Source organism: Polypterus senegalus, chromosome 7, assembly GCF_016835505.1.
Source record: "Polypterus senegalus isolate Bchr_013 chromosome 7, ASM1683550v1, whole genome shotgun sequence".
NCBI lineage: Eukaryota > Metazoa > Chordata > Cladistia > Polypteriformes > Polypteridae > Polypterus > Polypterus senegalus.
The window spans coordinates 152,605,426-152,618,115 of NC_053160.1; the positions used below are offsets into that span (position 1 = coordinate 152,605,426).

Genomic DNA, 12,690 nt, shown 5'->3' on the forward strand with positions numbered 1-12,690 from the left:
GAAAGCAAAACTAACTGACAAAAGAAGGGAGAAAGGCAACCTAAATCAGAAGAATAATTAGAACCAAATCCTGTAATTTATCACAACTACATCATACTCTTCATCCCAGTGCTGAGCGTTTTTATTCTGCCTCCAGTCCAATTGATCTGCTCCTAAAAGGAGAATTCCATAAAGAATCTTTATTAATAGTAGTTGAGAGATTTTCACAGTTCAGTTGAAGGTCATTACAGTGAAATATTTCACTAGTTTTTTAAATTCCTTTTTAAATTTTATTTTACGAATGAATCATAGTGTACAATCAAGCAGATAATATTTGCAGAAATTATACAACAAATAACTTCAGAATCAATCTTGTGAGAAAGAAAAAAAAAACAGAAAAAAACAACCTAATAGAACAACAGTTCAACCCACACCCAAAGAATATTAATTCTTTTTAAAATTATTAGCCTCAGACTAGTGGACTATCTCTAACTTTGAGGTTTAAATCATCAAAAATATATATTGTTGTTCAAAAACTATTTATAAAATCTCACTCACATGATGCTGCAGTCATGTGGTAAAATGTCTTATATTTTGTTGAGATTTATTGTGGAGCCTTTGGAACCAAACACTAAGAGGGTTTCAACTAAATTCACTTTTGTATTGCAGTCTTTACTAAGCATGCACTAAAATCACTTGCATAAATTTACAGCCATAATATAGAAACAGGAATAAACTGTCCATCCACACACATATCTTGTCAAGCTTGGGTCGCTAAGTTGCTCAGGAGACTAGAAAAGGGAACAGGATTCCAAGGAATAATATCTTTACTGCTGAAATGGCCGGCACAAACACAAGACCTTATCCAGAAGTGGTTTCAAATGTGGCATTTCAGCTCCCAGGTCTCCAGTCTCCAGGTCAAAAGAACACAAATCCCTCCTCATCAAGCAGATTCAAAGGCTCGGAAGGAGTGACTGGAGCAGATGCAGTCTGAGGGAGAGAGGACAGGAGAGTGAGCCATTAGGATGGCCAGGGCTCGGTCTTTTAAATGTTTCAAACCTCATGTGAGAACCCTTCCAGCCTGCAGCTGATCCCGCAAAGGGGATGGGTACGAATGTGTTATTTTCACATTGAAATACTGTTTTAGAGGAAGTTTCTGAAGGGCAGCTGTGTTTCTTTGCCATAGTTTTACTGTTAAACATATTGTGATGGATGGCCAGGGCCCTTGCCCACGCGGGACACCTGTATAATGGAGAGAGTATCTTCAGGGATTTATCTCCCCAGGGAGGATAGAGAGCAGCCCCCCTGGGTTGCAACAGCAACACTAATTCTCGCAGGGCGTGCCTGGAGCTGGAATTTGCTACAGCAATTTTGGGTCCCATGGGTGACACCAGGGGTTGCTGCAGAGCCTGCACAGCCCTACTACACCAGACACCTGGAGCACTTCTGGCGTCACTGTAAAAGGAGCCAGCTGCCACTACTCTAGGACCTAGAGTTGGGAGGAGGTAGACAAAGCTTGCTGCCAGGAGGAGTGGATATGGAGAAAGAGAGAAAGAGAAGAAGAGAAAGGGGTGTGCTGTATTATACTGTGCTTGGAAACTGCGGTACTGTGGGGAACGAGACAAAAGCGTTTCCCACAGCTGAATTAAAGTGTCTTGTGTGCTGAACTTGGGCTCTGTGCCTCCTGGCGTCCACTATATATATATTGTCACAAAAACGAGACATAAACAGATAAAGTTTTGGGGTAGCCACCCGTATAATCTGGTATCCTGGCTGCAAAAGTCGTTTTTATCACATAACCAGCACTGAAGTGCGTACAACTGAGTCCAGAACAAGACTGAGGGAAAAGGGGCAGGCTTTTAAAGGGGAAGAAAGGAAGTGAGGTCATAAGGATCGGGCACGTGTTCTTCAATCATTGGATCACAGCCGGACGTGACATCAGAGGGGCCGGAGCTGGTAAGGTCTACTTCCATTGGCTCGGTCCCGGAAGTGACGTCAAGAGAGCCAGGTGAAATCTCCCGGGAATGGTCTACAGGAAAGGGAGAAAAAGAGTCAGTGCACTCTGCCACATCTCGGCATGCCTCAGAACTGCCTTCACTCAAGCCCTTTAGCTGCCTTCCATACGCACGTGTGTGACAATATATATATATATATATATATATATTTATATATACATATACAGTATATATATATATATATTTACAGTATATATGGCAAAGCTCACTCACTCACTCACTCACTCACTCACTTATCAACAAAAACACTATATCCTGTTTAGTTAAAAAGCTGAAATTTGGTGGTGTGGTACATCTAGGTTAGTAGATATCCTTTATGAAAGGACATTTTTATATATCAATATTTAGGGGTAACTCCCCCACACACACAATAAATAAACTAAATACCCCAAAATCTCAAAAACATTTTGACTTATTTAATTGAAATTTGGTGATGTTATACAGTAGAAAGTGTAATAGAATAAAGAAAATTAGCTGACCTGTATTTTTTCTATATCAGTATTAATGGGTGAGAGGGCTATTCTTAAGCACTACATCCTTTTTTCTGCTGAGCACCAAGAAGGAAGAGAATGAATGACACAGAGAAGTGAGGCTCTTGCTTTATGCAAATGAATGCCACTGCCAGAAGCAAAGGGGAAGGACAAAAGTTCTGCGGATCTCAAAGAAGAGTTGCTTAGCAAATTGCATCTTTGGGTACACGCAGTACTCGCAGTTCTGTTGGCTTTTTCTTATTCCTTGCAATGTGGTATAAAATATGTCCAAATTCGATGAGTTTGGGTGCTTTCTCCCCTTGGATTGTGAAGCATACTAATATAAATATACTTCAAAAAGCAGGGTTGGGTAGAGGGCCTTGATGGTGAAATAAATGCATTATTGTGGAGAATTGCGGTGTCCCCTTGGAGGTCGGCCAATGATGTGTCGCTACACTCCACTTTGCAAATCAGGAACACTGAAGTTCCAGTATAGTATACTGGCCCACTTAAAGTCCTGGATACAACATAAACCAGGAGCAATGGCATGCTTTGGTAAGTTAAAACGCTTGTTCAGCTCAGTAAAGGATTCCACTGCAGACAGCACATAGAGGAGCTGTGCTTTTTTGTAGGCTGCTACCCGCACCTCTTCCAGTTTCTAGTTAGAGTACCAGCATTGTTTCAGTCAAATGTTAGTGTATCATGGTACTTCATCCTCTAACCCCCACACTCCCCCGCCACATGACTAATATGTCCTGTAAAAGTAGACACTCACAACTAAACGTCAACTAAACAAGGTACCGCCTGGAATTTGCTTCCACTTCAAGCATTTGGACATTGTATGCAGTTTATATTATTCCCTTTCACCCATTCTTTTCTGTATAATGCTTAAAACACCCAGTTTACTGCATGAGCCTCTCAAGTGTGCAACCTGTAAAAGTCAATGCTCTATGTAATAAGTTAAAGTAAACCACGATTCAGTGTATATTGCTTTTGATCTAAGCTCTTTAAAACTATGCAACAAGACAAGACTACAGATCAAAACATTACGTTCAATTCTGATTGAAGCTACAGTACCTTGTTTACAGATCGTGCTACAGGATGTAATTATATTTATACCCTAAATTCCTATTATTCCTACTAATTACCTTTTCAATTCAAGTCAGTCACTAGGAAAGGCAAGAATTGCTCTACAGTATGCATGATTACTCCTGGGAAGTTGTTTGCAGCATGATCAAGAGGGAGTAGATCCAGTGAAGTAATAATATCAACCCTTGTTATCAGGGCCGGGTTTACACATTTCTACACCCAAGGCCAAAGCACATAATTCTGCACCCCCTCAAAACGTTGATTTATAATTTTCAATTTAATATGTAATAGTTTGTTTTTGAAACATATAAGCACTTTATACAATCCTTATAATCTTTGATCCACATTGTATTTTTAATTCAAAACTACACTACTACACTACTTATGAAATTGCATAACATTAACACCTACAGAAAAACTTTCAGTTGAATTTCATCAAGTCATCTTAAATACCTACTAGAATTTCTTTCTTCACGCTTTTGTCCATGAAAAGGCTTCAACTGTTTCACTGAAGTCGACAGATCTTGTTAAATCTGCTTCAATGCAAAGAAGTGTAAGGGCATTCAGCTTATTCTGCTGCATCGAAGATCTTAAATGATCCTCGATTCTTTTCAGAGAAGATAAAGACCTTTCAGCGGAGGAATTCATCACAGGCGTGCAGCCAAACATTCTTAATAAAATGTCAATGTTTGTATAAACTGTTTGTAGTCCTTTTTCTCGTAGACACTTGTAAAGTGCTAAGAGGTTTGTAGCCCCAATGTTGCAATCGGTGGCGCAGTGGGTAGTTCTGCTGCCTCGCAGTAAGGAGACTTGGGTTCGCTTCCCGGGTCCTCCATGCATGGAGTTTGCATGTTCTCTCCGTGTCTGCATGGGTTTCCTCCCACAGTCCAAAGACACGCAGGTTAGATGCATTGGCGATTCTAAATTGTCCTTATTGTGTGCTTGGAGTGTGTATGTGTGTGCCCTGCGGTGGACTGGCGCCCTGCCCGGGGTTTGTTTCCTGACCCTGTAGTTAGGATATAGTGGGCTGGATAATGGATGGATGGATGTTGCAATCCATCCAGTTATGTGAGATTTCAGATGGACAAGCTCATTGCATAGAGCGGGTTCCAGATCATCTTTGAAAATCAAAAGCAGGTTTCTTCCCTCTTCTTCAAGTTCAGGAGAAGTCATGGCATTGTAAATGTACTGCTCAGTTTTTCTTCTGTATATACACCTCACTGACTGCTGCGCCCTAAGCCATGGCCTAGGTTGGCTTTATGGGAAATCCGACCCTGCTTGTATTGATAAATAACTAATATTGTACACAGAGAAGTACTCAGGTATTACACAGCACTTCTGATACATTTGGTTAACCCAGGCACTATAACTGAGGCTCTTTGTCTTAGGATATTTTCTGGGTAACACAGCTAGTCATTAATATGTATGAAAGACACAAGTTATGTTAAACACACAGTGAAACACAACAACGTGTGATTATCATAGTCCTTTAATATTTTAACTGAGGAAGAGAGGAAAAAAAAAAACCTCCATGTTATGGGCCCATGTGTGTGCCAAAGCAACAAAATGATACAGCAGCAAATCCCGAAGTGTATGTGAGCTTCGCCACAACAAGAGGATGAGCAACATTAAACAGGTTTGGAATTGATTTCTGCCGGCCTTCGATGGTGATGTAATCCGCGTCTTTGGCCCTGAAGTCGACTGTCTTTGGAATATAAGCAAAGTGTAAAGTGGAGCAGTCCATTCAGTCCATTGTCCAAGTTGTGTCTCTTTATTTACATTCAATAAAGTCATCATAACACTGCATATATATATATTTCACCATTTTAGTTCCAGTGTTCCTCTTTTGATTTAACAGAATAAATATCCATTAGAAGTACATTCCCTGTTCTATATTCACATTATCTTAGGTGTCCCCAATAACCCTTCATTTCCACCAAGAGTCTCAATAAACAGGATCACATACATATACCCATGTACATAAGAAATCCTTAATTTCTAGACTAATATAGGAAAAGATGACAGAAATACTGTATTTAAAGCAAGCTATGCTCTGGGCCAGAACATTTACCCTGGATTAGATTATATGCAGAGGCACAACTCGTTCCTTCATTATAGAACTCTTGTTTTTTTCAAGTTACACCTTTCTGAAGGTGTGAAACAGCAGCCTTAAGCATGAACCAAAAATGTTCAGTGCAACTCCATCATGTTTCATATACTTTCATAACTAACCGTTTCATATTTATACATGTATAAAATAATACAGCAGTAATCACTCATCAAGGAAATATTTACAAAGGTGGACGTCCAATTGCCTTGGACGTGTTATTCGTTTCAGAGCCGGCTTTGCAACTGAGCAGCTTGCCGCCCACATCTAGCGAGTTTTAAACTTTGTGTCTCGGGAGCAATAATCATCACAATACTACAGAACCTTTCCGAGATATACATCGGAGTATGACTTGACTCATAATTAAAAGTTAATATCTTCTAACGTATTGCATACTAACCTGTGGAATATAAGTAAAGTGGAGCAGCAATGAGATCACACAGCTGTCAGTCCGTTGTCCAAGTTGCGTCTGACGGGCAAGCAGAACTTCGTCCCCTTAATATAACCCTGACGGAACGAACCACTTCAGTGTGAAACGTTCCTACTTATCATTGCTCCAATTACACAGTCCGTTTTCACGGTCCACTCTACTGTACAACAGGAACCCATTGTTTCCCACATACTGTAGCATGACTTTGGTGGTTTATTGGATTAACAAAAAAACTATTGTGGGCATTTTTTTTGAGCGCACCAAATCCAGTAAATTCCAGGAGAAAGTAAATGTTGGCGTTCAAGGTTGGTTACGACAGACAACATCAAATACAAATTAAGATGTCATTACAAGTGGAGCAAATGGCCGCTTTGAGTAAGCCTGCAGTCTGAATTTTATAACCTTAAAATACCTCTAAATACAAAGAGGACTGTTTGACTTATGTTAGGTAGATTGCCCAGAGGGGACTGGGAGGTCTCTTGGTCTGGAACCCCTACAGATTTTATTTTTTTCTCCAGCCTTTGGAGTTTTTTTTTTGTTTTTTCTGTCCACCCTGGCCATCGGACCTTGTTCTTATTCTATGTTAATTAATGTTGACTTATGTTTATTTTTTATTGTATCTTCTATTTTTCTATTCATTTTGTAAAGCACTTTGAGCTACATTTTTTTTGTATGAATATGTCCTATATAAATAAATGTTGATTGATTGATTGATTGAACCTTAAATCCATTTTGTAACTGAACCTGCTTCAATTTTGATTTCTTTTTATGATTACATGAAAACGATGTATTTCTCTGATGACTTCTGCACAAATCTCTGTGCAAAATCAGCTGTGAGTACATATCATACTTTACAAAATCATGCCTTCATTTTTTTCTTTATTTACCAAATTTTAAATGTTGCAAATGCAATCGGGCGGCACAGTGACACACAAATAAAATTGTCCAAATCAATGCTTAAAAAGTCCCAGGATGTAACATTGAAATTGAAAAATGTTTAGTGGGATTTTTATAGTCCTGTATTGTTTACAATTATGAAATTGCTTCAAATGATTGTGTTTAAGGAATCAGTGCTTCAGTCAACTTGTATTTTAGCCTTTACGTTTGGCTAGCACTATCATAAAACATGTAAAAATAAAATAAAAATTGTGACCTTTTTTTTTTGAAGGGGAGTATTTTTAAAGAATAAACTTGCATTACCTTTTATCTGAAATTGAGTTCGTCAATTAAGCAGCCTGTGCTATAGCTGCAGAAATTGACACTGACATATACTGCACCATTCTGGATCTGTAGTGTGCTTTATGGCAGTACTAACTATAAAAAGGCACTATATAAAACAGAGGCTTGAGTATTTTGTAAGAGGCATAAGCAAAAAGAAAAGAAAAAAAAAGCAGTGGAGTGATACAATCTGCGGTTTGGTATATTACTTGTGCTTTCTTGTTGAGCTTTAACCATAGGGTGTGTGGGGGAGATGGGGGGAGACAGTAACATAAAAAGTGAAACAAAATGCCATGAGAACACGTCTAGTGATTATTAAATGGGTGTGGCAAAATGAGAAAAGCATAAATACAACGCCTAAAATCTCCTAGCTAGCAGTCTGAAGCACCCCAAGAACAATCCAGTAGGCTGCGAGGGCTGCAAGATGGACTTCAGGTTCCTTCTGGTGCTTGCCTCTTGTAGTTTGATTGTAACAAAAACAAAAGGTGTGTATTGAAAATTTACTTTAATTGATTTTTTAAATTAAGTAATTTTTTTATTGTAAATTTAATTTTTTTGCTATTAATTGGCATATTTGTAACATCTCTCTTTGTGAGTGTATGTTCGCTGTTTTAAGTGTGTATTTAACTGTGCAATGTTCTGTCATACAAATCATGTGCCCATGTATTTTCAGTTTACCAAATCATTTACAATAATGCTGAACTGATCTTTTATAGAATAGATTAGATATAATTTGATATGAGTGTGTCATTGTGCTGATTTTAATATAAGAAATTTTTAATGATTTGGATCTTTCCAGTAGATTTTCATTATGCATGAATTCCTCAATGCTGCAACAGTCTCTGCATGATCGAGTCTCAGCATTTACCAACTCTCTTTATAGGGGAAATGTCATCTTTATGTTTGAGGCACAGGTGCCCTGAAGGTTTAAATCCCACTGCAGAGTCCCAGTGTGACTCTAAGCAAACCTCTTAAATGGCTGCATAATAAAATGTGTCATTAAAAATGATACTAGACAAATTGATAGAACTTTATTTGTCCTCAGATAGATAGATAGATAGATAGATAGATAGATAGATAGATAGATAGATAGATAGATAGATAGATAGGAAAGGCATTATATAATAGATAGATAGATAGATAGATAGATAGATAGGAAAGGCATTATATAATAGATAGATAGATAGATAGATAGATAGATAGATAGATAGATAGATAGATAGATAGATATACTCACACATGGTCTTAACAGGCACCAGGATGACTGAAAAAGAAGAAAATTAAAAATGAAAAATGTAGATTATTAAAATTAAATTAAAATTACAATTACAATTATGGTACCTTGCATCAAAAGGCATTACACTATAAAAAGAACTTATTAAATAAACTGTTGTTATAGTGCAGCACCAAAGGATTGATTATGGTTGTTATTTAACAGATTTAAAGCTCAGTGTGATTGTATGTTCTTATGAAGCTATGTAAATGAAAGATTCATGGTAACATTAATATGCATTTTGCATGTTTTTTGTTTTTTTTGTAAAAGACAATTTAACAATTAATCACCAAACCATGTGGTTGGCTTGCACAGAATATTTCATGTATTTCTATAATACTGATACAACTTCAATTTTAAAGAGATGTCGGTTCTGTGCGGGTTGGCTTGCTCCCCACAAGTCTAATTGAGTTACCCCTCTGATTTTTCGTGTAGATCCTGAAAGTCACTAGCTGTGAGTAAGTTTAAGATAGGGAATTACTGGAAGTTCGGGCACAATGAGAGATGGTGGTGAGATAAAAGGCCACAAACAGAAGAGTGCATCAACAAACAAGCACAGATTGCACTGATCTTGAGATTCTGACCGGTCAATTGATTCCTTTTTCCTCAAATGGCACCTAAATATAAACTTGATGTAGAGTGAGCCAACAGATGACCAACTAAGTTAGGGCCACAAACTCCAGCCTTCATTTAGTTTCTTAATTTGAAGCCAATTCTCGTTCCTAATTAAACCTGTTATTTAATTCCATGGAGCTCATTCTGCCATAGCAGACATTTCCAAAAATTGTTGGTTTTCTTTTTTAAGAGCGCTGTAAAAATGTTTTGTGGACCAGAGCAGATCAACATTACTGAGGCCTTCACCTTCCTTTATTTTCAGTTATTGTGTGATAGACGCAGGTTGTTTTTTATGTGTTGGTACATTTTGTGTCTTAATATTGTTTGGTTGCTAATTAAGAAAAAACTAAATAATTAAGGGGCCTGAGTCTTAAGATGTGCATCAATTAAAATTAAGGCAAAGTTAACCTTGAATAGAGAAAACTAACCTTGCAGTCTCTTTAAAAACAAGCCTGGTGCATTCTTTACCTGCCTTCTCGCGCTCTCTCTCGCGCCTCACTCTCTCGCACACTCGCTGCACAGGAAATACACAGGCAGAGACTGAACACGTGCGGAAATCATCGGCGCGTACGAACCGGAAGGGAAACTGGCTTGTTCGTCACCAGAGTGTGTGGTCGTGAACAGATGCAAAAGTTTGGCGAACTTTTTGGTCGTAACCCGATCTGTTTGTGGTCTGAGACGTTGAGGACCCGAGGTTCTACTGTATAGCAATATGTCTTTGTGAACTTGCACATCTACTTTGTGAAATAGGTGAGCTTATGCCTTTAAGCCATAAGGGTATTGACCGGAGTGCGGAGAGGAAGAAACACCTGCTATGGAATCCATTTGAATACTGCTGAGGTACAGAAAAAAATTAGGGAAATGAGATAATCCTGGTTTTTATACAGCTCTGTCTATTTCTTCTAATTTACCTTTAACTAGTGTTAGATGTGACTGTGACTTTTTTACTCTTCTTACACTAAAGGATTATGCTTTTGCTAAGTGTTCACACTGTTGTTAATGCCACACAATGTCTGGTAACATTTTCTTTTTCTTCGTAAACCACTATAAACCTTTCAATGTTTCAGGTTGCATTTTCTAGCTATGAAAAAACCTGTGTTAACCTAGAAAAGAGGATCAGTTTTGACATAATTATTGGCAAAGCAAACCTGTGTGGTGTTGCTGATTTTGATTTGATGGTCTGTTCTGTTATTTCTACCTGCTATAAAATTGATAAAACTGCTTGATGCTTACTCACAGAGAACAGCATTGGTTATTATATATTAGCTTCTTATAAAATTAGACCAAGAAAGAAGTTAATATTTGCCTATTGATATTTTTAGTAATGGCAGTAACATTTTAGTTTCAGCACAACAAAAATGCTGCACTGAAGTTGCAGTAAGCGTACGAAAGGAAATGCTGAAGCGTGTCAAATGCTACGAAGTCCTTGAGGCCAATGGAAAATGTGACCTCCGTGCCATTATGTGAGTATCTATCTATCTATCTATCTATCTATCTATCTATCTATAGTGCCTCTCATATCTATCTATCTATCTATCTATCTATCTATCTATCTATCTATCTATCTATCTATCTATCTATAGTGCCTCTCATATCTATCTATCTATCTATCTATCTATCTATCTATCTATCTATAGTGCCTCTCATATCTATCTATCTATCTATCTATCTATCTATCTATCTATCTATCTATCTATCTATCTATCTGTCTGTCTGTCTGTCTGTAATACATACAAACATTATAGAGTATGTATCTATCTGCACATCTATCTGTCAAAGAGTGCTATTAACAGAGAACTGGCTCAAACTTATGTGCTGATGATCAAATACAACACAGTTCAACAAAACCTGCAGCAGACCTAGGTGTTCTGACTACCCAGTTTTTTCTGGGGGATTTTAAAACTCCAGACTGTTCCATTGTGAAGTCAATTCCATGTGAAATATACTGTGATATTCAGAATGGCATGACTTTGTATTGGCTAATGGAAAATGTGACCTTCATGACATTATCTATCTATCTATCTATCTATCTATCTATCTATCATATTTCAATTTAAACATAAATAGTACAAAAAAATAATATACAGCAATGAGCATAATACTTATGGTGAAGCATTAGATCAAATATATTAAACATAAGAATTAAACCAACATTTAGACTTGACCAATGAATGATGCATATGCTAACAGTTCTTCCTGTTCCTGTGAAGGTTTGTTAAAATTGCACTTATTTAGAAGATTATTAGCAATTTAAACATAAGAGTATTTAAATCAGTTGCCTTTTATCCTTGGACCCTTGAACCTGGGACCTGATGGCCAACAATTGAAACTGACAATGTAGTGGATGAGCCCACTCTGACAAAATACACTCTTCTTGCCGTAATACTGTACTTGTTACGGAATACTTGTAATAAACCAGATACTTGTTAAACAGATCTGTGAGACTGGACTGTTCAGACCCTTATTATTTCATTGCTCCATTTTACAATTCGATGTCTTTTATTTTTGTTGCTACCATTAAAATGTTCAAACAAGGCCAGCAGAACAGACTCAATACAAGATTTATAAAAGAGTGACATAATGGTAGAACTAACACTAAAAAGACTCAGCTTCCTTAAACAGTAGAGGTGCTGCTGTCTCTTTTTGCAGATGGATTCTATGTTTTCCTTAAAAGTCAGTTTTGAGTCTATGATGGTATCCAGATATCTATAACTGCCAGCAATCTTCACTGTTTAGTCATTGATGATTGTTTCTTGTGAGTACCTGTAAATGGTGTTTCTTCTGAAACCAATTAATATTTATGTATAGAATAGACTTATCATAGAAGTTAATAAAATCATCTACCACTGGAGGACGTGATTGGTTTGATTGTCATTCATTAAGATTAAAGTCACTGAATCATTAAAAGATTTTCACATTTATGGTGACAACCATTTGTGTAGCCGATGTACAAAAGACGTGAAAGAGCACAGCCCTGAAGGGACACTGTGGACGATGATTTCATATCAAACAGACAACCATTAGCTTTAACTCTTTAAGTCCTGTCTGTTAAAATGTCAGTCAGCTACCCTACCAAGTTGAAATCCAAAGTAAAAGTCTTTTATACAGTAAGTCACTGTGCAAGAAGGTAGAGCTGGATGATGTTAAAAGCTGACGAGAAGTCAACAAACAGGAGCCTCACAGGAGTCTTAAAACTTTCCAAGTGGTTATATAACAAATGAAGCAATGGCATCCTCTGTACCTCTGTTAGACTTGTAAGCAACCTGAAATGAGTCTAATAAACTCAAGAATTTTATCTGTCAGTGTCCTCTTTTCAAATGATTTCATAACCTGTGATGTCACAGCCACTGATCTGAAGTCATTTAAAATTTTAGGTCAGGGGTGCCCACACTTTTTCGGCTTGCAAGCTACTTTTAAAATGAGCAGGTTGAAATGATCTACCTACATTAAAAATTATTTATATATATTGTGAAAGCTGGCCCCGGCACAGACAG

At 37.5% G+C, this 12,690-nt stretch overlaps 1 long non-coding RNA gene across 2 annotated transcripts in view; it reads left to right on the forward strand.

The window, feature by feature from the left end:
* Positions 1-12,690, forward strand: part of LOC120532919 — a 33,862-nt gene that overhangs the window by 17,309 nt on the left and 3,863 nt on the right. Inside the window, exons 1-2 of one of the 2 annotated variants that reach the window (XR_005634407.1) lie at positions 7,669-7,793; positions 10,539-10,659. This is a non-coding gene — a long non-coding RNA (uncharacterized LOC120532919). Of the gene's footprint in view, positions 1-7,668; positions 7,794-10,538; positions 10,660-12,690 lie in introns of those variants that run through there. The other variant, XR_005634408.1, reaches the window with a different exon arrangement.